The sequence below is a fragment of the Equus asinus genome, chromosome 25 (genome assembly GCF_041296235.1).
Source record: "Equus asinus isolate D_3611 breed Donkey chromosome 25, EquAss-T2T_v2, whole genome shotgun sequence".
In the NCBI taxonomy this organism is placed as follows: Eukaryota; Metazoa; Chordata; class Mammalia; order Perissodactyla; family Equidae; genus Equus; species Equus asinus.
In genome coordinates this window covers 46,129,745-46,157,336 of record NC_091814.1, presented here as the reverse complement: position 1 = coordinate 46,157,336, position 27,592 = coordinate 46,129,745, and the positions used below count along the sequence as shown (strand labels likewise).

Sequence of the window (27,592 nt, the reverse complement as noted above, 5' to 3'; positions counted from 1 at the left end):
CTCATTGAAGTCTATCTACACAGGAATCTACAGGGTTTAACCACTTTTCAGGTATTTCTGTAAAAATAACCAAACACAAATTAAAAACAATAAGTGTGTCATTACTTCTACACCTAAAAATAATCAAAATGGGTTTATCTCAAATATTCAAGCTATACAATTTTTCATGCAATGCAAATACAGAATATTTTAACTCACAAGGAGAATTTTTTTAAGTTATTTTATTGAGGTCACATTGGTTTATAACAGTGTGTAAATTTCAGGTGTACATTATTATATTTTAGTTTCTGGATAGACTGCATCATGTTCACCACCAATGGACTAGTTTTTATCTGTCACCATCTGTATGTGCCCTTTTACCCATTTCATCCCCCACTTCCCTTCCCCTTGGTACCAATCTGTTCTCCTTATCTACGTGCTTGTTCATTTTCCACACGAGTGAAATCATATGTTTTTTGTCTTTCTCTATCTGGCTTATTTCACTTAACATAATATACTCAAGGTCCATCCATGTTGTCATGAATGGCATGATTTTGTCTTTTTTATGGCTGAGTAGTATGCCATTGTATATCCAAAGAACATGAAAACACTAATTCAAAAATATATACACACCCCTGTGTTCATTGCAGCATTATTCACAACAGCCAAGACTGGGAAGCAACCCAAGTGCCCATCAACAGATGAATGGATAAAGAAGGAGAACTTTTTTTAAAATTATTTTATTGAGGTCTTATTGGTTTATAACATTGTGTAATTTCAAGTGTACATTATTATATATCAGTTTCTTTCTTTTTTTTTTTTTTTTGAGGAAGATTAGTCCCGAGCTAACTACTGCCAGTCCTCCTCTTTTTTTGCTGAGGAAGCCTGGCCCTGAACTAACATCCGTGCCCATCTTCCTCTACTTTTTTTTTTATATGTGGGACACCTACCGCAGCATGGCGTGCCAAGCGGTGCCATGTCCACACCCAGGATTCAAACCAGTGAACCCCGGGCTGCTGAGAAGCGGAATGTGCAAACTTAACCACTGCGCCACCGGGCTGGCCCCAGAAGGAGAACTTTTAAAGAAAGTTTTAAGCATGTGAGCTGTAGTGGAAACTTACTATCTTAATCAATGATTTTTTTCTTGACACAAAAACTATTAATTGAACTTTATTAGCCTTGTTATAGCTCTAAACATCTATACTTCCCTTAGAAGATCTGACAGTTCATAAAGTTTATAAGACAGCTATCTGGAGTATGTCTTACGAGAAAAAATAGTTTTCACAAATTAAGCTGAATGACAGCAGGGGAACAGGCAATACTGAGATCATTTGTTGACAATGTATTAGGAGAGAAGGCCTGAGAATGGAGCAGTGGGACCAGGTTGTGGGTCATATTAAGGATTAGAAAAAAGAGAAAAACATGAAAACAAAGGAACCAGAGTGGGTGTGAGGTTGTTTTCACTGTTCAATAAGGGCACAGCATCCAGTGAAGTCAAGTCACAGTAGCACACTTGTTAATTTTGTCATTTTTACAGAAACACCACTTATAAAACTGGACACTAATGTATAAGAAGGGAAAAAGTTATCATTGCTTTTTATCAAATTATAGAGGATGCTCTTTAAAAAGCAATAGACAAAGTTAATTTTAAGGTTGCAAGTTAGATTGAGTGTAGTCCAATAATTATTATGCTTAGTTATTACTTTTCTTAATTTCATTCAGTTTATGGAATATTTTTTCAAAGTTTTTGTGACTGGTGGCTGGATAGTGGGAAATGTGGCACAGCCGAGTTTGCGGCAGCCAGAGCTTAGGGACTGGTCGCCAGGTAAGCAGTAAAGGGTCAGAGAAAGGGAGAGGACAGGATCATGTACAGCAGGCCCCTTGTTCTTGGGGGACACCTTCCAAGACCCCCAGTGGATGCCTGAAACTGCGGATAAGACCGGACCCTATACGTACGGTTTTTTCCTATACATACACATCTATGATAGAGTTTAATTTATAAATTAGGCACAATAAGAGATTAACAACAATAACTAATAATAAAATGGAACAATTGTAACAATATACTGTAATAAAAGTTACCAGAGATCTTAGCAACCTCAGCATATGATCTTTTTCCTTTCCATGTTAAGTCGAGAACTTTCACCTTTTCACTTAAAGGAGGTACCTTTACGACTTCTCTTTGGCATATGCACTTTGGGGCATTATTAAGGAAAGTAAGGGCTACTTGAACACAAGCACTGTGATACCGCGACAGCTGATCTGACAACCCAGACGGCTACTGAGTGACTAACAGGCAGGTGGCGCATACAGCATGGACACCCTGGACAAAGGGATGGTTCACATCCTGGGTGGGACAGAACGAGATGGTGCAAGATTTCATCATGCTATTCAGAACAGCATGGTATTTAAAACTTCTTTAAAACTTGTTGTTTCTGGAATTTACCATTTAATATTTTTGGACCACAAGTTAACCGAAACTGCAGAAAGTGAAACCACGGATAAGGGGGGAATACTGTGTGTAATAGTCGGCTCGGGCCGCCATGGCAAATCTCTGGAGGCTGGGTGGCTGAAACAACGGAAGTTTGTTTTCTCACAGTTCTGGGGGCTGGAAGTCCAAGATCAAGGTTCCAGCTGACTTGGTTTTTGGCAAGAGCCCTCTTCCTGGTTGCCTTCTTGCTGTGTTCTCACATGGCTGTTCCTTATTGCTTGTGTCCGGGGGGGAGGGGGTGAGGGAAGAAGGGAGAGAGAAAGAGAGCACACTAGCTCCCTGGGGTCTCTTCTTGTAAGGACACTAATCTTATGGGATCAGGGCCCCACCCTTATGACCTCATTTAACCTTAATTACTTCCTTGGAGGCCCCCATCTCCAAATACAGCCACATTGGGGGTGAGAGCTTCAACATGCAAACTTTGGGGGGACGCAAAGATTTAGTCCATAAAATATAGGAAGAAAGATGGGGTTTCTACCTGAAACAGAATGTAGAAAAGTTTTACTGCAAACTAAACAATAAATTGGCTCTGAGATTCCTGGCAAAGAAGGCAAAAAGAGAAACATAATAGGCAGTGTGAATTTAAATCAGTGGATAATCTCTTAAGCCTTAGTCTTATTGTGTGTTTGTGTTTGTCAAAGTGGTTTCAGACATCGACCAGTAAGGGCGGGGGGCAGGGTGGGATGTATTTCGGGGCTAGAAAGTCTGCTGCACTTCATATCACACTGTAGACTGTTTTTCTACATAGAAGGCTGATTTCAAACACTGCTTATACTCCTTGGAGCCTGGGTGGAAGACATCAGGAAGCACAAGTTCTGGACTGGAGTTGGGTTTATTGACACTGGAGTCAAGAATTGGGCTCTTTGAATCGTCAATGCACATGCAGGAATAAAAGAGAACAAGTGGAAAAGCCACAAATCCTGAAAGCAGATTATTTCAAATCTGAAGGGGATTTGTAACCCCTGCTGCTGATTCAGGTTAATAACGTACTTCTTACCAAAAGTGCTGAAGAAGATCATTTACATTAATTCTTTTGTATTTAAGTGAATTTAAAATGATTTTATCCTAAAAATTACCAATATCTATGAATAACTGGAGGCAACTTATTGGTCACAAGCTAAGGTTGGCATTTTTATTCGAGCTGCTCTGAGTGGGTCAATATAATGCACACAGTGCAAAGGGTCACGACATCATTTGCATGATGACTGCATAGATAACGTTTAGTTGGTGAGTGGTTTGTGCCGTTCTTCAATTCTTTTTGTTTTTTTAATCACTCCATCTTATCTTTAATTAAGTACAAAGACCCTCCAGTCATGTCACCAAGGGATCATTTCACCCACTGCCCTGTTTGGCGGCCAGTCTCTCGTCTCTCTCTTAGGCAATGGTGAGGAGGATCCCTTTTCCTTGGGGAAGAGAAATCCGCGCTTTTTTGTCTTTGCCAATAAAAAAAATGTTGGAGAGTTGGGTGGCGAAGCTGTTGCCTGTGGCATCTTTCACATGAACTACCTCAAAAGAACCAGGATGGTGGGCCGGCCCAGTGGTGTAGTGGTTAAGTTCATGCGCTCCACTTTGGTGGCCCAGGGTTTGTGGGTTCAGATCCTGGGTGCAGAACTACACACTACTCATCAAGCCATGCTGTGGTGGCGTCCCATATACAAAATAGAGGAAGATTGGCACAGACGTCAGTTCAGCAACAATCCTCCTCAAGCTAAAAGCGGAAGATTGGCAACAGATGTTAGCTCAAGGCCAATCCTCCTCACCAAAGAAAGAAAAGAAGAAAAAGAACCAGGATATCTCTCTGTTGGTGATCACACCAATTCTTCCAAGGTCAGCACCTCCAGTCACCATATACAGGTTACCAGTGTTAAACTTGATGAAATCAGTAATCTTGCCAGTTTCCAGATCAATCTGAATCACATCATTCACTTTGATGAGAAATCAGGGTAGTGGTTGGTGTGAGCATCATGGGTCATCCGATGAGGGATTCCTTTTGTGCCCACAAAGATCTTTCTAACTTTGCATAACTTGTACTTGGCTTCCTCAGGTGTAATATGATGAATGGCAAGCGACCCTTGGTGTCGTGGATAAGACAAAAATCCTCTCCAGCCTTGTCAATGCTAGTGACATCTATTGAACCAGCAGGGTATGTTACATCAGTTCCAGCCTCGCAGTCAATCTTAATGAACTGCTGCATGCGAATCTTCTGTAGTTCATCTCTTGTCAGAGCATACTTAAGTCTGTTCCTTAGAAAATGAGGGGAAGACGTTCTGTCAGCTTGTGGAGACTGGTAGATGGACAGGGAGCAGACACACTGGTCAGTTTATCAGCATCCAGTGCTTTGGAGATGCTCCATGCTTCAGATGCTCCTCGGGACCACGAGCTGTGGCTGTGCTAGCCATGAAAAGAGCATTCTTCAATTTTTTTTAGCTTGTCTAAACTTTGAGACGAATTTGGTTCTTAAACCTACTTTGTTTTCTCAAAATTGCAGGAAGGGAAAAAATAATTCTGATCACTTAGATTCCTTCAAAATGACAAATTCAAGAATATCAGTGTCTGAAAGCATAACCAGAAAAACAAGTATAATGTAAATGCAAAAATTTTATGCCTTCGTTCACCCTTTTGTTCATTCATAATTTGGCCAATTTTTATTGAGTACCATCTATATGCCAGGATATTTGTTAGACTCTGGGTAAAATGTGATCTCTTGGAACTTCCATGGCTATTAAAATGCAGTCCTGTGTGATGGCCGCCATCCTAGAGATACACACAAGTCTTACTGGACCGCTTGTGGGGGTCACCTTTCCTAGAGGAGAAAATTTGGGTTGGTTTCTGGAGAAAGTGGCACGTGAGCTAAAAGACGGATAGGAGCAAGCCATGGAAAGGGTGCGGTGTTCCAGAGGTGACATTATATGCATGGGAGCAGCTGGTTCAAAGGCAGAGATGCACAACTGAGTGATAACTGAGAGAGTGGCATGTGGTATGCGGCATGTAGAGTGAAAGTAGTGTGAAGCAAGAGGAAAAGCTAAGATAGAACTTTGCATGCCATGCAAATTTGGCACTTTCTCCTAAAACCTTTGGAGGGTTTTAACAACTGGGTTGAGGCGATCAGATCTTTTTTTTGAATGACAGTGCCAGTAGGAGTATGGCAGATGGATTGAGGGTGGGATGCAAGAGCTGTAGTCTGAGATCAAGTTAGAAAACTATTGCAGTAACCCAGGCAAGAAGTGGTGACGTCCCGAATTAGACTATTTCCCAAAGACATAAAAACAAATCTCCTCCACAATCCTGGGCCAGATGTTTTAAACAGTTATTTAGAAGAAAGCAGATAGCATCTGCTTGCAGGCAGGGTTAGTTAATTTCTCTCTTTCTCATTTAAAAAAATATAACCCGTCAATGTAATTTCGAAGCCATACGATATTTTAGAACTCTCTACGAAAAAATCAACAGATAAGCAGACATTAAACCATCCATGCTCACAAACATCAATGCCCTTCTCAGGCAACCCTATGCAGATTAACCAGAATCAAACCTGAACATTTTAATCGTAACATATGTTCTGTCATCTGCCAATGTGTTTTCAAGTCCATGCAGATATGACCGTATGCCACAATGAATGAATGACCTGGAAAGATCAAAGTTATTTGATCTGGTTCCATGATTTATAATTTCCAAATGAACATGAAGAGAAAATAGCAGGCATCAAACATCCATCTATGCTGGTACCAGGTCATACGCTGTAATTCTACCCGAGGACAAGTTTCCATGGTAAACAGGGTAGGCCTTGCCAAGACGTCACAGGTTTCCAAAAAGCAGCTCTGTCCCTCTTGGGAGAACTTTGTAACTGGAAAAGAAAATCTTCATGGATGAAATCTCCAGAAAAATAAAGTCACAGACTGTATTTCTGCAGTAGGCCCTTTGCCAAACGTCGCATCAACAAGGATGCTGTCGGCAGTGACCCGTCCTATGGTAGAGGTGGCAAAATGCTCCCGCCAAACCCTGTTTTCATTTGCTCACAGCTTCCTAGGAAAAAAAAAAAAATCTTACTTTGAGTTGAAACTTTCCACGTTTCATCCCAATCCAAAGGTGACTTAAAAAAAAATTTTTTTTGGAAAGTTGAGTTAAAGTCAAGTGAAATTTGTAAAGTTTAGTCATTTGGGGAGATATGTGTACACAAACATCTCGCTGGGTAACACTAAAAAATTACATTTTCGTTTCCCTTGTGACTTTTGGAAGACTAACTCCTTTTGGTTGTTTCTTTTGAAAGGATTTAACCCTGTCTATGTTATAGGGGCAGGAAACCAACCATTTTTTCAATTTACTCAAACAGGTTTTTGCCCATGAAGAACTAATAAGACTACATATTAAATCCACTAGGAGTTTAAAAAAATTTAGAATGTCCCAATAGATATTTGATAGAAAAAATATTGAAAAATAATGAGTTTAATTCAATTAAATTGAACCAATCTACTAAGTACCAGGCACGAAGTGAGGACTCAGTGTTTGAGGAATATAAAGCTGCAGAAGGAGGATCCTGGCCTCAAGGAACATATTATTTGGGAGTGGAGGTAAGACGAACATAAATGGCAATAATAGAAAGCAGAATACAATAAACGTGAAAGCAGCGGTATAAGCAAAATGATGTGGGACCACGGAAGTGGGAAAAGTTAATGCTGATCTGAGGATAGGAATAGTTTATTCTGGGTGTTGAGGGATTGAAGGTGGCAAAGATCAGTGAGTTGGGAAGGACATTTCAGACTAGAGAACAGAGTGAGCACAGCCATTGAGATTAGAAGTGGGACTAGTCAAGGTGGCTGGGCTGTTGGATATGACAGAGGAAGGAGTAGAAAATAAAGTTAGGAAAAGTTGAAAAGTTAGGCTCAGAGTTTCTCCATGGGTACGCTATTTGTATTTCAGGGTGGATGGTTTTTGGTCATCTCAAGGAACGTGTAGCCCTGATCCCAGCGTTCTAAAATCCAGCGGTGCTCCGTGTCATTTTGACCACTGGAAAGAATCCCCCGAACACTTTCAAACACCCCCTGGGGGAGGCAGCATCACATCTGTAGAGAATGACTTAGGGGGTCTTGGATACCAAGGTTGGGGACAGTCCCTAGTTCTGTAGGTGATGAGTGTCAACTAAACCAATCTGGCCAGAGCAAGGGTGTGATCGGATTTGGGATTAAGGAACATGGTTTCTGGAGATTGAATCAGAGGAGGAGAAAATTGGGAAGTAGGGTACCAATTCAATCTATTGCAGTAGTCTAGGCAAGAGTCAATGTGGACGCGAACAAAACAATTTCATCACTTTTGTGCCTGAAAACGTTAATAGACATTATCAGTTCTCGAGCTCTTCCTCTTGCCATAGTACTGAAACTCCACAGCACTGCATTGCAGAACTCTTTGTGCTGGAGCTGCTTTCCTGTTTTTTTTCTTTCCCCAAATTAATATCATATGGTAAATTCAGTATTACAAAAACAAGATTTTTAGAGGGTGATCATAACACCCTTTCTACAACATGCTTCCTAATCCTAGAATAAACATTTGGAGGCGGGGAGCTCTATTTAAAAAACAAGACAAAAGGAATGCTCTCTGTTTCATTTTAGATAGTGTTTGGATTCTTTCACTTCTTGATTGTTTTTTTCTTTTTTAAAGGAAGGCTCTGTTGACAGTAGATTGAATAGTTTTGAATCCCAGATGTCAGTGCAGTGGAAACTCAAAGTGGATCGGCAGATGGAGTCTGTCAGGAGCACCGCTCGTTGCCAAAACAGAAGACAGTGCCCAAGGCGAGGGAGGCGGGGAGGGAGTGCTCTGCTCTGTGCAGGAAATCCTCGAGACCAGGGGTGCGCAGAGAGCACCCGTCTGCACGTATCCGGAGGGTGGCCTGGCGCAACACAGCAGCTGTGATGGCATCTTGTAAGGCGTCCTTCTCTCCCAACTGCTGAAGTATTGCTGCCTTCTGGTTTGCTCAAGGAACTTTGGAAGGGACTACACTGACAGAAGATCAACCACAGACATGTCATGCTGAAATTTTCCTTAAAAAAAACCCTCTTCAGGGAACTTTCAGGTGGCTTTTTGTTTGAGACAAAATGGGATTTCAAGCACATTAAGCAACTGAAAACATGTACCGCATCCACACAGAGGCCCGAGGACCTGAGAATGCAAAGTTGCATCTGATCCCGTTCTTTAGTGAGACTCTCCTTCTCCAAACCTCATCCTTTCAGCCAGGTTCCTGTTACTGGTTTCTAAAACTGGCTTGGGCCCCGACTCAGATTTTCTGGGGCTATATTCCCTTCAGATCCTCTTGTGCAAAGTTGTTAATTTTGCTCTTCGTTGAGGAATATACTTAAAAAAATAATGATCACAATGTTTCTGATTTTCCTGCCACTTTCTATGTTATAAAGCAGTTTCATCTATATTAGCTCATTAAATCCTTGGAAGCTCAGAGGATTAGGGACTTACCCAAGGTCACAGAATGGAAAATCCAGAACTCAAGTCCAGGTCTTTTAACTCCAAGACCGTGTTGTTCCCTCTAAAGTTTGCTATTCAATGACCAGCACTTTGATCCATTGAACCGATGGTGAGGAGGGCCAGGACTTCCCAGCAGTAAGATCTGCCAGTTTTGACCTAGGGTCTGCTGCTTTGAATGATGAGGAGCCACTCCATCGGCAGTTTCTAGCACTGTCTTCTAGAGATTGTTATTGATGGTGCCAGCTTTCGTGGATCACGGTCCGCAGTGACAGGAGATGCCAGGGCTCCAGTTCCTGGTGGCCATTCCTCTTTATATTGTTGCTTGCAGTGACTCCCAGCGGCATTTTCTGCTGACTGTGGTGACTCCCACCTGCTCCTGTCAACAGCTCTTGAAAGGCCGTCTGGGTCGTTTCAAAGTCTCTTGCTTCCTGGAATAGCTCCGTGGCAAGGAGACAGCACAGCGTCACAACGTCAGCACCACCTCTGAGGGCAGATCAAAGCTCTGGTGCTCCACAGTTCTTACTGGAACTTCTTCAGATTGGCCCCTGAAGTGACTTAGAGAAAGCAAGACTGTGTAAGGGTCCGTAACTTCCTGGATTTTGCTGGATTCTGAGACAGATTTGGGTCCACTAAGTCTCTGTTGGTTCAGAGTGAGTGCTTTGACCTTCTTCTGTCAGAAGTCACACGTGTAGCCCGTAAAATTTCTCTCTTCATGCTCAGTCTTTCCTTATTGTGCGTTTCTATGAAACCAGCCCCAGAAACTGCCCTAGGTATCTCAAAATTCTCAAGCTCTTATGATTTTCTAACAGTGGCCCCGGGTTATGTAGAAACTCAAAATTATTTCCCATAACCACTGAGCAATAATAGTGAGGTAAGATTTATTTGGGGCTTGCCACAGGTGAAGACCTGTTCTAAGTGCTTTCTATTAACTTTTAAAATTCCCATAACACACCCTTGAGGAAAATCCTGTTATAAGCTCCTTTTACAAACATGGAAAAGGAGGCTTATGATGTTAAAAAATTTGCTCAGGAGGTAATGAATGAGAGCTGCCTCCTGGTCCTTTCTGAATTCCAGAAGTTTCTAGTGGATAAGAAGGCTACATCGCATTAAAAAATTTGAGTACATCCTCCATCCTCCTTGCAGAATGCCACATTTTCTCTGAGGGCAGATGTCTTTAAGCCTCATGTGGTCTGGGCAGAGTTAAGACTTCCGTGGCAGACACTTCCTTTCTTATCTAACAGCCATTCCTTGTTCTTCCTTGCCAGAGTCCCTGATTTTTATTCAGGTAGCAATGTGCTGTGGAGCCCCAAGCGACTGGATCCTTGTTGGCTTCATTCAACCATAGCAATCCCATTCTCCTTTGCACGTTTAGTATAGGGGCAGTTTTGGGTGAGTCGGGGGATCTTTGAGGAGCTTCTCGACAAGATATTCCTCTCTGAGTGAAGACAGAGCCACCTGGAGAGAAAGCCCGTTTGCCCTCCTTCTCTTCCTGCTTTGGGTAATGTTGAGTGAAGAGGTGACGTCTGGGGTCTGGAAGCTTGTGGCCATGAGATTACCAGCTTGAGATGGAAATCAATATCCTGTGGATGGCAAAAGGGGAAAATAAAAAAACAGTCTGGGTCTTTTTTAATGTTATGGAGTCCCCAAGTTAACCCTTGGACCACTTTTGAATTTCTCAGAAAGTTGGTGGTAAATGTCCTTATATTTATGCCAATACTACTCAAAATGTGGGAAGTGTATGCTGGTCCACAAACCATTTGTTACTGCTCTGTGAGGAGATTAGGACAGAAATTGACAAAATGGGTTTAGCTACTTCTATAGTACTTTGACATTGCTGTTAAACCAGTGACAATAGACCTGTCTCATTGAACAAGATATTGACCAGTCCAGGATGGATTGGAAATTAAAACAACGACGCCAATAACAACAACAATGCCATAGATAATTTAGTTGAATTTTTTCTTACTATCAGCTAAGAGTATTCCTAACTTACAGACCTCTTAAGAAAAGAAGGTTGCATCCACGTGACTGATATGCTCTTGAATTTAAACAGATCTATTATGGCACACGGTAGAGACCTGGACGTAACAGGCCTTCTGCTTATAGGATGTCTTAATAATTGACCTAAAATGTGTCTTTCTGTTTGATCTGATTCTTCTGTGGTTGTCATGCTTCGAGGGAAAGCCAAACCACTCGAGCCATGCAGGGTGGCACAGACTAGCCACTTGCTGAATGCAGCACAAGTGTGAAGTTGGCAGCGTTCAGCTCAGCGCTCCCTCACATGGTCCTTCAGAGGCCCCCCCCGCCCAGCCAGCCCGTTATCCCTCCTGGCCTCTCCCCTGTTCTTGTTTTTGCTCTCAGCCTGACACCAAAAATCTTTAATAAGCTTTATGGGGAATTTAGCCACTTAAGACTTTGAGGCTTTGGGAAAATCACTCACCTCTCTGAGTCTCAGTTTCCTTGTTTGTAAAACGAGGATAATGTGACACCTCATTATGTAAATAGTAACAACGATACCTAACATTTATCGTGTGCTTCCTGTGTGCTTGGTACAATTTGAAGCCCTTTCTAAGTGTTACCCCATTTGATTCTCCTAATAACTTTCTGACGTATGTGCTACAATTTTATCTCCATTTCATGAATGAGGTCTGCGACAAGGTTACACAGCCGGGAGAGGAGCTGTGATCTGAACCTGACATGACCACTAGTGTCCTCCTGTTTGACCACCATACTGCAGTTCCCTATTGTAAGTGTACGAAATTATCAATATTACGTGATTAAAAAAATTTTGGATCAAAAAATAGTTTATCTAGTGATTTTGTCTGTGTGAACCAGCCATTCATATAATTGTGTATTCACATGATTAAATGTGTAGTAATGAGCCATTTCAGAGCACCAAGAAAGAAAAAAAAAAAGGAATCAGCTGGAACATCTGGCTTCTGGTTGGTTTCCTGTTCAGGAGTTCCTAAAAGCAAACTTAATTATAGTGTTGATCTTAGTAGATTAGAACATATGAACGGCTTGGAGTATATTGCCAACTGGACGAACCCCTTTCAGGTTGATCACGCAGCAGCCAGAGGCAGTGGAAAGATCTACTTAATTCCTTGGTAATCAGCCTGTTTGATGGAAAGCAGGGCTAATTCCAGGAACACACAAGACCAGGATCGGAGGAGCTGGCCTCCAGGGCTGGCTCTTTCACCACCTGGCTAAGTGACATCGGGCAAGTCACTTAACCCTTCCAAGTTTAAGCTCTCTTTGCAGTGAGGCTCAAATGAAATCATAGAGGCGTAAGTTGCTTGTAGACTGTAAAACTTTCTGAACAGAATTTTTATGTTTTATATTTATATTAGTGCCTAACCCCTGATATTGACACTGTGGTATATTTGGAAGAAGTAGCGTGCTTTAATGAAAATTCCACTGTCTCAGAGACAAGTGATCTGGGTTCCCGTCTTGCTCCATCTCCAGCCTGTTGCAGCAATGTTTTCTTACGTGACAAATGAGGGATGTATGTGGAATGAGGGTTTCTTTTTTTTTTTTGGTGAGGAAGATTGGCTTTGAGCTAACATCTGTTGCCAATCTTCCTCTTTTTGCTTGAGGAAGATTGTTGCTGAGCTAATATCTGTGGCAATCTTCCTCTATTTTGTATGTGGGATGCCGCCATAGCATGGCTTGATGAGTGGTGTGTAGGTCCACGCCCGGGATCTGAACCAGTGAATCCTGTGCCGCAAAAGCAGAGCACGTGAACTTAACCACTATGCCACCAGGCCAGCCCTTGGGAGGGTTTCTAAATGATCTCTAGGCCTCTGTGCCATTTGACCATCAAAAATACTGAGATATTGGGGCTGGCCTCCTGGCTGGTGGTTAAGTTCGTGTGCTGCGCTCTGGTGGCCCAGGGTTCGCTAGTTTGGATCCTTGGCGCAGACCCACACATCACTCATCAAGCCATCTGTGGCAGCACCCACATAGAGGAACTGGAATGACCTACAACTAGGATATACAACTATGTGCTGGGACTTTGGGGAGAAAAAGCAAAAGAGGAAGACTGGCAACAGATGCCAGCTCAGGGCCACTCTTCCATAAAAAAACAACGGAGATATTTTCTTCAGGTACTTATTAACAGATTACTACTGTTACATTTCTACATAGCTGAAGCACATCTTCAAAGGACACCAGAAACTGTCCTTTTGACGTGCAAAAACAGACTGTACAGCCTTGGATCAAGAGGGCATCACGTGGACACAGCCAGATGTGGTCTGCGAGGGAAGAAGCTTGTATATGTGTTTGGAGAGCACCCCGGGTACGTCGCTGGAGTGGACCCTGCATGAGCACAGTGTTGCAGAGGGATTTTCTAATCCCGGGATGCAGCTAAGGTTAGCAATAGCAGCTCTGCTTAGAATATCAGAGCTACAAAGTTCGATGTGGAGAATGAGGAGACTGAGGGTCAGGAAGGACACATATTTGCCTGAGGCTGCACAGATAATCAGCAGGAAGCAGGCTGGAGCCCAGCTCACCTAATTCCCAGGCCAGGGCTCTTTCTCTTGGTCCATGCAACTTTATTTACAAAGATGACATTATTAAAATTATCCTGAGGAATTGCTCAAAGAAAGCATCATGAAACACTGAAAGAATACAAAACCTCTGAAGCACTGAGATGATTTATCTATTTTTCATTCACCTCATATAAGACAAGTGGATATTTTAGCAATGCGTTTTTTAAACCAACATGTACCATGCATACATAATTCAGGAGCATCCTTCTGAGAGTTATATATAATTGCAAAGATAATATTGCCATATCAAGCTGATGAAAGTCTATATTTGAAAGAGTTCTCTTTTTGATGTTGTTTCACAGGCATCTGAGGCAGTTCTCTGAAAGAACTCTTCTATTTTGTGTGGAGCATAACGTAAACACTTACCCCCGACCAACCAGAAGGAAATACATGGTGGTGAAAAACCATCGCCAGGGAATGGCCTAGACAGAGCAAGACCTGGGGGTCATGGTGGATGATTAGCCAAATATAAACCTACAATAGTTTATTGTAAAAGCAAATATTCTACTTGGACGTTTCAAATGGGGAAAGCTGTATTGGAGCCAGAATTATAGTAATTTTCCTATTATCCTCAGTGTTTGCCAGTCCTTTAATTTAGCACTGAGTCTTCTTTTGTACTTCTCTTCAAGGAAATTGGATAAATGGCATAGAGACAGTAGAAAACAAGGAGCTCAGTGATTAAAATGCAAAGACGAAAACCTTTCAGTCATGTGCTACTTTATTATAGAAGATGTTATTAGCTACTAGAAGACAGAGAAGGTCAGATGAGATAGCAGAAAAAATGTCTACAGTCACGCACCACATAACGACGTTCTGGTCAACGATAGACCGCATATACGATGGTGGTCCCATAAGATTAGCACCATGTAGCCCGGGTGTGTAACAGACTACACCATCTAGGTTTGTGTAAGTACACACTATGATGTTCACGTAAAGATGAGTTTCTCAGACCATATCCTGTTGTTAAGCAACGTGTGAGTGTAATTACAAGATTCATTGAGATTAGATGGCATATGAATAGCTAACATTTTTTGGGTCCTTATTATTTGTCAGGCACTGTGCTAAGTGCTATTCATGAACAATCTTATTTTATCCTCATAAAAACATAGATGGTAGCTACTATTATTATTTGCATTTAATAGATAAGGAAAGTGAGGCTGAGAGATATTCAGTAACCTCTCCAAGATAACACAGCTGGAAAGAAGATGGGAAGATACTGTGGTTACCACCCAACAGCTATTCTCTCTTTTATTTTGCAAAGAGAACTTCAATATTTTTCATCATGGGGGGCAGGTTCTCTTCAGCCCCAGGGGTGATTTTTCATTGGTCTAGTTCAATCATGGGGATGTTCTTACCCTTGCCAAGTAATTGGTTCAGGCGTGAGAATGAAACACAATTTTGGTCAATGTGATAGGAGAGGAAATCCAGGTGGGGCCTCTGGAAAGCTTATCCTTGTTGTTAAAATGACACTTTGAACTTTCCCTGCCTTGGGATGCTCTGGTGTGAGGCTGTGGTACACGGAGCACGTGAAGACATGAAGCAAATGTGAAGGGAGAAAACCAAAGGACAAAGGTGACATAATGCAGATGGCAGAGTGGAGGGATGGGAAGGCCCTGCTGAAGCCACCAATCCTAATGCCACCCTATCTCAGAACTTATTAGGAGAGAAAGTAAATATTCTTACCCCCTACGCCACTTTTGGCTGGTTTTTCAGCTACTTGTTGCTGAATGCATCCTCATTGATAAAGTGAAAACGCTAGCATTTAGACTCGTGTCTATCGGATACCAGAGTCTGTGTTCTTAACCACTACAGGAAAGTGAGGGAGACAAACAAGAATGTGTCTATAAAAGCAAAGAGCAGCCCAGGGGCAATGAATGGGTTGGCTCAAGCAGAATAATAAACCTAACTGTGTTGTTAGGGAGAACAATGGTGTTTAAAAGAAATTAGGGAGAAAAATGGCTTGAGAGTGGCTTCGGGTTATGGGAAGTGGAAAAAGAGTCTTGTAATTTCGTGTTATTTGTAGACATTTTTTCCATTCACTGGCCAGTGATTCAGCTCTCCACTTGTCCAGGCTCATGCAAATACGACATGTGAGGCATCTTCCAAAGATAAGTGATGCTGGGGGGAGCAGTATGCAAGCTGAACTGTACAGTGGTCAAGCCATTCGGGTTATATGTGAATACTCTTTAAACTCCTATCTTAGGTGACATTGCTGGGATCAGGTTAGGGTGTGGCACCTCCAGGCCTGGGCTGGGTGAGCGGGACTTACCCTGGGTTAGGGGTATTCAAAGTGTGGTCCATGAACCTCTGTGGGTCCTTGAATCCCATTTAGGATCTCCATAAGGTCAAAACTATTTTCATAATAATATTAATATTATTTTCTTATTTCTTTTCTTATTCTCAATGTCTTGTGACTGAATAGTGGAGTTTTTAATTACTACATGAAATGTGCTATCACAAAGATTCAAAGTGGAAGCAGATATAAGAATTCACCTGTCTTCTGTTAAACTAGATATTACAAATTTTGCAAATATATGAAACAGTGATGCTCTTTGTACTATTTCTTTTTGTTTTGGAAAATGTAGTTTTTACAAATAAAAACTTGCTATTTATCTTAACATGTAATGAGTTTACTATTGTCATTTAAACATAAGTAAGTAAATATTTAAGAAATTCTCAGTTTTAATTTCTTTTTTTTTGTTTTTTTGAGGAAGATTAGCCCTGAGCTAACATCTGCCGCCAATCTTCTTCTTTCTCCTGAGGCAGACTGGCCCTGAGCTAACAAGCATGCCCATCTTCCTCTATTTTATGTGGGACGCCTGCCACAGCATGGCTTGACAAGCAGTGCATAAATCCACACCTGGGATCCAGACTGGGGAGCCCTGGGGCCGCTGAAGCAGAACATGTGAACTTAACCTCAGCACCACTGAGCCAGCCCCACGGTTTTAATTTCTAATGTGAAAAGTATCAATAGTTAAAACTCATGTAAAATTTCCTTGGGGTCCTCAATAATTTTTAAGAGTATAAAAGAGCCCTTAGGCCAAGAAATTTGAGGTCTTCTGCTCTAGACTTTTATGCTTAATGCTAATGGAGAAGAGAGAGTTGTAAGAGAGAGAGCCTAACATGAAGAAAAGTCTAAATTGAAAACCAGGCTCAAACTTATTATTCAGATTGAAGGAGCTGGGTAAAGAAGGAAAAGAAGCTAAAAGGCAGGCACTAAAGAAACCCCGGAAAAGTGGGAGGTTCTAAGCTGGTTAATGGGGGGTGGTGGTAGAGAAGTGAAAGCAGAGGTGCAGGAGTTTTTCTCAAAGGAAGCTGGTGGTCTCCAGTTGTTTGAGGGGGGCCATGGAAGCACTTCAGCATGCTGAGTCTGTTTGAACAGGAATTATGGATCAAAAACTGAAAATAAATCCCTCTGAAAAAATTCATGATTCCTGGAGTTGTAAGTATTGCTCAAAAGATATGATGGGGGGCCAGCCCTGTGGCCAAGTGGTTAAGTTTACGTGCTCCACTTTGGCGGCCCAGGGTTTCGCTGGTTCAGATCCTGGGCGTGGACGTGACACTGCTCGTCAGGCCATGCTGAGGTGACATCCCACATGCCACAACTAGAAGGACCCACAACTAAAGATATACAACTATGTACTGGGGGGATTTGGGGAGAAAAAGCAAAAAAAAAAAAAAGCAAAAAAAAAGAAGATTGGCTACAGTTGTTAGCTCAGGTGCCAATCTTTAAAAAAAAAGACATGATGGATTTAAGTTATATAACTTGTCTATGACAGGTCATAGAGACGTGAGGATTAAAAACTTTTGGTCCTAATTTTGGCTATTTGAATAAATTAAAGGTCTGGTTTTATTTCAATTCACTAGAAGCTTGCCAACAGCATTGGATGCTTTAGGTAGAGTTTCTTCTTGTACTAAATGGCCAAATGACGCCTCTTTACAGAAAACTTTCCTGTTAAAGGACTTCCTTTTACTCTTTACTGAATTGTTTTCAAAGCAAGTGTAGCCATTCCCTTACTTTTGATCACTGGGCACACAAAAACCTTCTGAAAATGAATGATTGGCAGGGAACTCCTAAACGGAAATAATAGTATATAAATGATCAGGGCCTCACAGTTGGCAGAAGGAAATGCGAAACCTCTCTGGAGGGACACTTCTTCAACACAGGGTACACAAGATTTCCATAGACAAAGCCACAAGGAAGGTAAGCTTACATTCCAAAATTATAAAACATGAGAGAAACAATTCTTTATGAGTGACAGTGCCTCAACTGATAGAACAATCAACTGGAAGCTATCAAATACTTATGCTTAAAGTGGCAAAGAAGAGGAAATAAAAATATAAAGCAAAGAGGATTCTGAAAAAGAACAGGTACATTTAAAAATAATTAAATAAAACTTAGAAATGGAAATGTGTAGACATTGAAATTTGGATAGGTTAAAAATGCTAGATATGGCTAAAAAGAGAATTAGTATACTAGAAGATGAATCTGAGAAAATTATCTGGAATGCACTGAAAAGAAAGAAAATGTTAGAAAATATGAATTGTCAAGAGACAGTGAGGCTATAAGAAGGTGAAACATGCATCCACTAGGAGTTTCAGTAAGAAACAATAAGGAGAATGGTGGAGAAGTACTATTCAAGGATAAAGTAGCTGAGAATTTTTTTCAGCATTGATTAAAAAAATGAGTCCTAAGTCTCAACAAGCACAGCAAAGTTCTCGGCAGAATAAAAAAATTAAATCCACATCTAGATGCATCTTAGTGAAACTACAGAACACCAAAGACAAAAAGAATATAATAAAAGCAACTTTAGAAAAAAGACAAATTAACAAGAAAGGAATGGCTGGAGACCTCTCAATAGGCAATAAAAGAAGTCACAAGACAGTGTAAAAATATCCTCCAAGTGTTAAGAAAAAATAAATATTGACCTTACTTCTATAGCCAGCTAAACTCTGTTTTAATACTAAAGTCTCCTTTACCCCCAAAACAACATTTTCAGACAAAATAAAACTGAAAGAATTTAGCACAAAACAACCTTGATGACAAAACTACTGAAGGATGTAATTTGGGAGGACGAAAATTAAACTGAGAGGGAAAGTGTGAGAAGGAGTGGTGAGAAAAGGAGCTGCTGTTTTTCCTCTTACTGCTGCTGGGTGTCCAGCGCCTTCCATCGGATCAGGGGTAGAGTCTGAGCACAGAGATGAGGTACGGAGACGTTGTTGTTGCTGCCTGTTTGCTTCTCTGTGTATATCACAGTTTTCCATAGGATCAGTATTGCAAATAGCGATTAGGTTCCTGGGCTGGCCTTTAAAAGTCTACTGAGCTGAAGTGCTACTAACACATAAAACCATCTGATGAAAGAAGTACTTGAGTCCAGAAAACATTAAGCAAAGGGATCAAAGGATTCCTAAATTACCAAGTCCAAAGTCCTGGGGTGGTGGCAGTGGCAGTCACGCGGATATGAGCAGGCAACACATGAATGTCAAGTTCCTAAGGGAAATTCTAGATACTTCCTCTGAAGAAACATGCATTCTTCCCCTGGATTCTGATTAGACCTTGCTTTTTCTTCAGTGGTTACTGACAATAAAATCAGAAGAACAAGAACCTTGGAAAAAATATGACCAAAGAGGATAGGATTGCCAGCAGCCTTTGGATTTCACAGAAAGAGCCCTTTTAGGCAATGCTTTAGTGTAAGTGCCCAGCTGAGTTGCCTGAAATACTTTAGTGTCCAATCTTTTTTCTGGAAATAAATTCACTGGCAGATGATGATTAGATGATTATGCAGATAGGCAAAGCCCAGAAATCCTCTGGATGGAAGGAATGCCTGAGCCCAGCAGTTGGGCGTGGAAGGTCAGGAGAAGGGTGAGGAAACGACAGGTGCTCTTGGTTGGCGCCAATGGTCTGCTGCAGACTGTCTCACAAACATTCACGAGGTTGGCCCGTGCTGGGGTGGAGCCCAGAGTCAGGGCAGGTGCCCTGTAAAGGGAAATCCCCGGGCAGCCGAAAATGGAGAGAGTCTAGGAAAGAGGGAGCCAAGCAGGGAAAATTAAAGTTAACTTGTACCCACCTCCACACCCAAATAGAGATGAAATATGTGGGCTCAGGAGTGCTACAGGGGAAAATAGAAGTCTGAGAGCATCAAGCTAAGTTATTTTGTGGGAAAGGAACAGGGATTACCAAAAGGCACACAGAGCCACTAGCTATTATGTTAGTGTAGTTCTAATAGAAGCTTTTAACTAAGTTCAATTGCTTGACTGCAGTAAAATTAATCTTACACTTTTGATCAAATTAAAGGTATTGTTTAGTATGGTGTAGTCAAATGAAATGAGAGGTCAAGAGGTCATTCGAATATACTACTCTTCCATAAAGCATTTCGATTAAATAAAGCCTAGCTTTTTGAAGAATAAAATAGTTACTATTCTAGAAAAGTGCTGACAGGCTTAATTAGCCTTTTATTGGGGAATAAACATGTCGTAATTAAGGAAACTGGCAGAGTGAGAGCTGAGGAGCTGGCTTTGAAGGGTTATGTTAATTTGAAAAGTAATTTATGCTACATGATAATCTTACCTACCAAACTCCTATTTTTTTCCATTTCTTTTTTGACTCAAAAAATATGGACAATGGTTTACTCGTCCAGGAACTGAACCCCGGACCGCTGAAGCGGAGAGTGCTGAACTTACCCAGTAGGCCACAGGGCCGGCCCCTAGGCTCTCTTCTTTAGTGTTCTGTAGAATGGGATGCAGTTTTCAATCCTTTTTCCCTTCTGTACTGCTTATTAGAAAAGACTCAGAACTTTTGACATTTTCTACAGTTTGTTTGTTCATTCATATTTTGCCAGCCACTGCTCACAGTTCCATGAAGGAACCAAGATGCTTCAAGCTTTTGGGCCTTTGTATACACCCAGCCTTCAGATTTTCATGCTGTAGCAGGAGGAGGAACAGGTGCTTCTTAAAAACATCTGTTCTTCATACTTTCACCCTTAGTTGAAAAATAGCCTCAGTTTCCACTCTGGGGTTACTTAACGTTCCCCATGTACCCGCTGTATGGTTCCACGTGCATGCTTTTGCTCCAATTTGCCTCAAAGTTCTTCCTCCCTGTTAGTTTGTCCGTCTAAGTCTAGCTGTCCCTTAAGACCCAGATCAAGTTCCAGGCACTACATCAGGTTTTCTCGAACACTCTATCTTATCTGGACTCTCGCCCTGTCCTGAAACCTTGGATGTCCTATTTTGGCTTGTCACTTTCAAATGTGCAATTGCTTTGTCTCCTCAACAAGACCGTATTTTCATTGGTGGCAAGAGAAATCACCATATTTCTCTGAATCCTCTTGCACGCACCAGATTCTCTATGACTACCGGTTCAAAGAATGCCATTCAAATTGCCACTGGTGGTGGTTGTGCCGAATAGCAACCCTAGCTCTAAAAAGCCGTGGCAGACTTTACAAGCCATGGCTCCACCGCAGGGCATTCTAGGCACCAGGTCTTGTTGCCTTTGCAGTTTGAGGTCAAGTCACATGTTTTCTTTTCCCATTGTTTCCTCTTCTACTTCTGCCACACCTTTGCCTTGGAGATTGGCACGGAAATTTAAGCTCCATTGGGTTAAAAATAAAATCTCATTATTTATGCTATAATCTGGTCAGATTCTAGGACTCCATGTCAACTTCCCAAATTTGTTTTCTCCTGGCCTTTCTCTCTTTTGTCGTGCAGATTAGCTATCCAGTGAGGTCACCCTTCTTGTGGGTGATGAGGCCGTGATTCCTGCTGCTTCAGACCAATTTAAATCAGGATTATTTGGGGGCTTTTCTCCCCTAGTATAACGGCGCCCACTGCGTTAAAGCCCAGCTTGAAGTGAACAATCACCTATTTCAATCTTTCCTCCAATTTTGAATTCTTCGTATTTGTTTTAGTTTCTTTTGGCCGCTTTTCTGCCAAAATTCTGAATGATGCACGTGCGGGATGTTGCACCCCAGGTTCAGAAGCATGCTTCGGCAGAAGTCCACCAGAAGATGTAATGTGTCTAAAGCCCTTTGAAAACTGTCAAGCATGTCGAAGTGGGGGCCACAGTTACCTTTAGAAGGTTCCTGATTCTGGTAGCTGCATAAGAGCTGTGTTTTACTTTAGTCCAAAAGTTTATTTCCTTCAGGAATTTGTTAACAGCACCCCAGCATGCCAACGTGAAAATGGTTTTATTGCACATTCAGGTTTGGCTTCTTCCCTGGTTCCATGAAAAATACAAGAGAAAACCCAAAACACACACCCTTATATGTATAATTTAAGGAAAAATACTGAATATCTGAAGAAAAATTGCTAACAAGCAACTTTTCCAGAAAACTGTAACTACACATTACCACATTATATTAAAACCCACAAAACAAGCCATTATTATTCAATAGTCTTAGCAACCTACATGACTTACAAAGGAAGGGCTATTTATTTTAAGGACCATTAAAAAACGAGCACAAATGGATGTGTTCTCAGCTATATATTTTGAATCGAATCTTCGGCACCAGGAATCGGAATATTTTGTCATGTAGCATTAGCACATGTTATAAAATGCATAGTGCAAGAGCGGCTTTGTCAAGTAGACAATAAAGCTCATCATTTCATACATGGGTAGCAATTATGAAGCAAGAAAAGGAGCTGTGCCCCTTCTATCTGTTTAAAAGCAGTCAGAAAACAAGCTTAATCACTCCTGTCAAGTACTAACAATTTTGAAGTATACTTTTGAACAAAAGAAAGACGAAGAACAAAAATATGTTTATCGACAGTGGGGGCTGGAGGTGACTGGAGTTGGCTTGCACCAGCTCACGACAGCCAGGTGTACACAGCTCTTCCCAACTCCTTGTTCAGTAACATTGCAATTATATTTTGTAATTGATCATGATGGCAAATGCCACAAACCCAGGCTCCCTCCCCCCACCGAACCCCCCTCCCTACCACAAAAAAGAGCTGGTTGTTCACCATTTTCCAGCACACCACGGAGATCCAAACGTAAGTGTGTGTCAACACATCATGGCTTTCTGAGGACACTTCACAACTGCTGGCACTATACAAAGTTGCAGAAATCTCTGCTAGGTGCTCTGCAAATCTTGCAGAGAGTTGAACCTTAAAGCAAAGCTCTTCTCATTCAGTGGTTACATCCAGAGGTGCGTAAACCAGTATCGCCTGGATGCACACAAATGATCTCAGTAGATGTGGTGTTCGATAAACCTGGAATATGGGTGCAGCAGAGTGATCTGCAAGGTTTCTAGAATACTGTGGTTTCAGAGCTGTAGAGTGGCTGAGTGCCCAACATCGTAGTGAGTGCGCATTTATGTTTGCCATCGTTTCACTAACAAATATTCCTCATTGTCTGTATTTCCTTGAGATTTCTTGTAATTTGCATAATCCTCAAGAATGACTTCACATTCCCTTTGGTAAGAAAATAAAAGCAGCTTTGTCTGGTAACCAAGTTCCTGTCATCAGTAACTCGTGGTTTTGGTTATTCAGGAGATTTTAACTTCACCTCTGTTCAGGAATGTGTTTCTGGTTTCAGTGATGTTGTCAGCTTGGGCTCTTGTCTCTCCAGGTGGCTGGGAGGTCTCACTGGTTTGGCCACCAATTCCATTTTCAAGAGTTTTCTGTTTGTTCTTTTTCTTCCTTTCTAACTTTTTTCAGACCAGATTCTTCTTTTCCGGGGAAGCCCCTCCCACCATCCCCTCTCCTTTTGTTCCTGATTGGCTTTAGAAGTCCATCTCTTTCTGAAGATTGCTGCCCACGTTTTGGAGAACCCTGATTTCTAGAACACATTCATCCTTTTTATTTCAACTCCTCTAACGTATAAAGATTTTCACTTGTTTTCATTTCTGATGATCTTTGCATGAAGAAGAGCCCATGACAGCGTGGGGCCTGCTCAGTTTCCTGGCACTTAGACTCCAGGAGCCGTTTGGTGCTGTCAATGACTTGCCACCTCCTCCTTTTCCCACCACCCCTCATTCCTCAACTAATATTTATGTCAGGATCCTGAATATGCAGCATGAGTGAGTTCGTTTCTTCACTCAACACACATTTATAGGGGACACACCATACACCAAACATGGTATTAGGTGTGGGGATACACTTACACTCTAGTAAGGGTGGACCAAAAAGAAACACTTTCCAGAGAGTTAACATATGGTGATGTGTGTGAAGACAGCACAAAATTGAGTGATAAGCAAGCACCAGGCAGGTCAGGGACCTGGCCAGAGTAGGACAGCAGCCTGGCAGGGTCAGGAGATAAGATACAAAGTGAGAGTTTGAGAAAAAGTATTTCAAGGAAGAAGGGAGTAGATGAAAGTCAAAGGCAGGCATCCGGATGGAACATATCGGTGTAGAGATTTGTAAGGGTAACACTCATAAAGCACGAACCGACTCTCAGGATCAGAACATAATATTAAAAACTTTCTGTTTGGATCTGAGATCTGTAGATATCTGGTAAACCATAATGGTGTCTCTTATTTTAATGTATATAGGACTTTATTGAGTAGCAGGTGTTATTATTTTCATTTGATCCTAACGTTGGCATTGTTTTCCTGCTTTGAATAGACACAGTGATGCTGAGAGAGGTGCCTAGGCAAAGTCACACACTAGGAATAATAGCGCAAGGCCCTCTGCTGAGACTTTATAACTGATTTCAGTGGATCGTTATGCTGCCAAGAGAGATCTTGGAGTACATTTCCTTCGGGAAGGATTTGTGGTTGAGCCTGGTTAGGAGACAGCTGACCTCCAGAGATGAGCTGTTAGGCACAATACAGACCACCAGAGGGTGCTCTTACCCAAGAGAAAGTTGGCAGTCCTTCCCACAGCTTAAGAACTCTGTTCGTGTTTCTTCTCTGAGGTTCTTTCTTTAGAAACTGCAGGAGGAACCTGAAGGTAGTCAGTCACCCAAGAACTGCAAAGCATGGGGCGATGACCTGCAGCCTTCACACAGCCTGTGTCAGAGAGGCAAGGTGTATAGGGAGATGCTTAATTCTCTCTGAAATAATCCCCAATTGTGCCTGTGTGGGAGGGAGGAGCAGACAGTTCAGAAACAGTTATTCTGCAATGTTTGAAGAAGGAAGGAGTCCTTCCTGCTGTTCTAATGCAAGATTTGTTTCCACGAGCCGTAGGGTTCTCCCCAGGGGTGATTCTTAGTTGATTCGTAGGTGCTCATTGTAAATACTCTCAAAGGGTCATATTTAAGAATTTTGATGTCACCTCACTAGGAGAACTTTTTTGTAGTTATGATGGCTGTCATCTCAGCTTTCCTGTTCTCTTCTGTGCACAGGTTCATTCACGATCACTCTCTCTTTCCCTCCCTCCATCCTCTTTCCCTCCTGGCCTCTCTCGCTCTTCAAAGTTACTACAGTAAAGAATAGGAACTCATTCCCCTTGAGGTTCAAGTATCTGACACTCACTTAAAATGTTACCCTCTTCGAGTGATGCATTATAACAGAAATTGAGGTCTTAAATCAGGAACTGAAGCTTTAAAGACACATGGAGCAGCCTCCAGTGGACCTGGGTGAGGGGGACAGTAGTTTCTCCCTGGAGTTTTAAAAAGTCATTTTCTCATGAATGGTCGTGTACTTGGCCTGTGCTTTATCACCATTCCTAGGAATCTCCTCGTAGTGTCGTTTGTGTCTATTCAGAAGAAAAGTGTGAAAATTGTATAATAATCTGGTCTGGATAATTTGAAAAACATCGCCCTTCTTCTCTATTTCCTCCTCCCCTTTTCAATGACCATCCTCCCTCAACCCCTAGGCTGATAGTGGGAGTCATCCTGGGACTGGATGGTGGAGATGATCCTCTCTGCCTCCACTTGCTTCTAATCTTCTAGGCACGGCCTCTGGGTTTGGTTGGAACAAAAGTGGATTCCATCCTGTCAAAGCTCACTTTCTTGATCCCTGTCAGGACTCCGTCTGGGGAGGCCACTGCGGGGTGGGAGACACTAGATTCATTACAAATGTCCTTTTCAATGGTTCTTCTCTTGAAACCCTTCTATAGTTTTACCCTTGAGGGGAATTTGGCCTGAAATAAAGACATTTTAGTTCATACCCTCAGGAAAAATAGACATTGTTGTCCATCAGAACCTAGAGGCCTGTGGCAATCTCACAGGAGACGGTAGGTCTAGGTGTTATTCTGTTGGCTGAGAGTTGAGTTTAGTCTGTTTTCTTCATTGGGTCTCTCCCTCTTTTTCTTGTGACAGATACTTTCCTTTTGAGCTTGGGGACACAGTGTCAATGCCATGGAATCGGGCACTTATTCAACCAATGGGTTTGGGGCAGTTTCTTGTTTTCGGTCCAGTTCTGAGGATTTGAGTTGGGAGTGAGGTAGTGCACATATTGGATAGACTTGATCAGATTCTGCCTTTTGCAGTTAGTCCTGCCCGAGTGCTTTCCAACAGTGGTTTCAACAGCAAATCCCAGCGTGACGTATGGGCCTCTGAGCTGCACACGCCTATCACACATTTCTCTCCATAGCTTGTTCTTCCACCTTTGCAGTTTCACCTCTTTAATCCTTTAACGTTTCTCAGTCTTCACGAATCATCTATTAGAATACAGCTACTCCAGGGACAACTTGTATCTTAGCCCTTAACAGGCACTGCCTGAGTTTTCAATTAGTAATTTAGTAAGAATTAAAGTCATAGAAAGTTTTCCCTTGGAAGATCTGCAGATATTGCTCACTTTACAGATGAGGAAACTGAAGCTAGAGAGAGATGAGAGTCATCTAAGGTTATACACCTGGAAGAAAAGCAGGACCAGGGCTATAATTCAATTCTTTCAGTTTCTAGGCTGGTGTTTTAAAGATTTTATTTTTCCTCTTTCTCCCCAAAGCCCCCCAGTACATAGTTGCATATTTTTAGTTGTGGGTCCTTCTAGTTGTGGCATGTGGGGTGCTGCCTCAGCATGGCTTGATGAGTGGTGCCATGTCCGCGTCCAGGATCCAAACTGGTGAAACCCTGGGCCGCCAAAGCAGAGCATGCAAACTTAACCACTTGGCCATGGGGCTGGTCCCTGTGCTGGTGTCTTTTTTCCTCTCTGTTACCCTGTGAATGAGACCATGCTGGGATGAAGGTGAGAGGGCAAAAGGGATGCCAGGAAGGAGGAAATGAGCATTTGTAAAAGAGGTGGTTAGTTACCCAACATTCATTCAGGAAATATGTATTCAACACTACTATTCTAGGCATTGAGGTAGGTATTGCAGACATTGAAGACAAATGAGACATGCCACTGTTCTCTTGAGAGTCCAGTCCAGTGGCTGGGGTAGGCAAACTAACTGACAAGGATAATGAATGTGATAGTAGAAATGAGAGTCATGGGTGTGCTTTGGAAGCACAGTCTATTGTCAGGATTCTTTTGGTTGCAGGTGACAGAAAACTTAGCTCAAACCAGACTGAATAAAAGAATTCACCGATTAGCATAACTAGGATGTCAGGAGGTATTTCTGGTTTCACACACAGCTGTATTCAGGGTCTCAAAAAACTCTATCAGGACAAAATCTTTCAGCTCTTCCTTCTTGTGTGTTGACATCATTGCCAGGCAAATTCTCCCCAAATGTTGCCAAGGATGGATCAGGCAGCTGTGGTCTCATGTGTTATCCACTTAGCAACCTTAATAGAAAGAAGGTGTTTTCTGTCAAGCTGATCTCATTGTGCTGACTTGGATCACATGCCCATCCTAAAGCAGCCAGGGGAAATAGAATCCTCTTATTGGCCAGGTCTGGGTCAAATGCTTACTCTGGTGCTGAAGACATGGGATTAGCTACACTCAAACAACATGGGTTGATTGTGGAGGAGGATTCCTTGTGGACATGCAAAAATAACAATAGGCTCTAACACCAGCTGGAGAAGAGGTGGAGAGGAAGAATATGGGGTTGTTCTGTTTCAAAACCCAACTGGGTGAACTATAAGAAAATTCTGATACTAACCACTTGGAGTTAGCATCAGACTGCACAGCTAAAGGGTTGGTCCTCTATAAGGCTATCCTTACTTCAGATGCTGGCTGCACTTTGGAGATCCCCAGCTCACCTGCTCTTCTAAATGACTGGCCATGAATTCAGGAGTTTCCACAACCAACCCACTCAGGTTTGATAATTTGCTAGAACAACGCACAGA

The 27,592-nt window shown here is 42.0% G+C and overlaps 1 pseudogene; it reads right to left on the bottom strand.

Moving 5' to 3' along the window:
- Window positions 1-384: 384 nt before the first annotated feature.
- Window positions 385-18,892, bottom strand: LOC139042040 (small ribosomal subunit protein eS4-like; annotated as a pseudogene).
- Window positions 18,893-27,592: the final 8,700 nt, after the last annotated feature.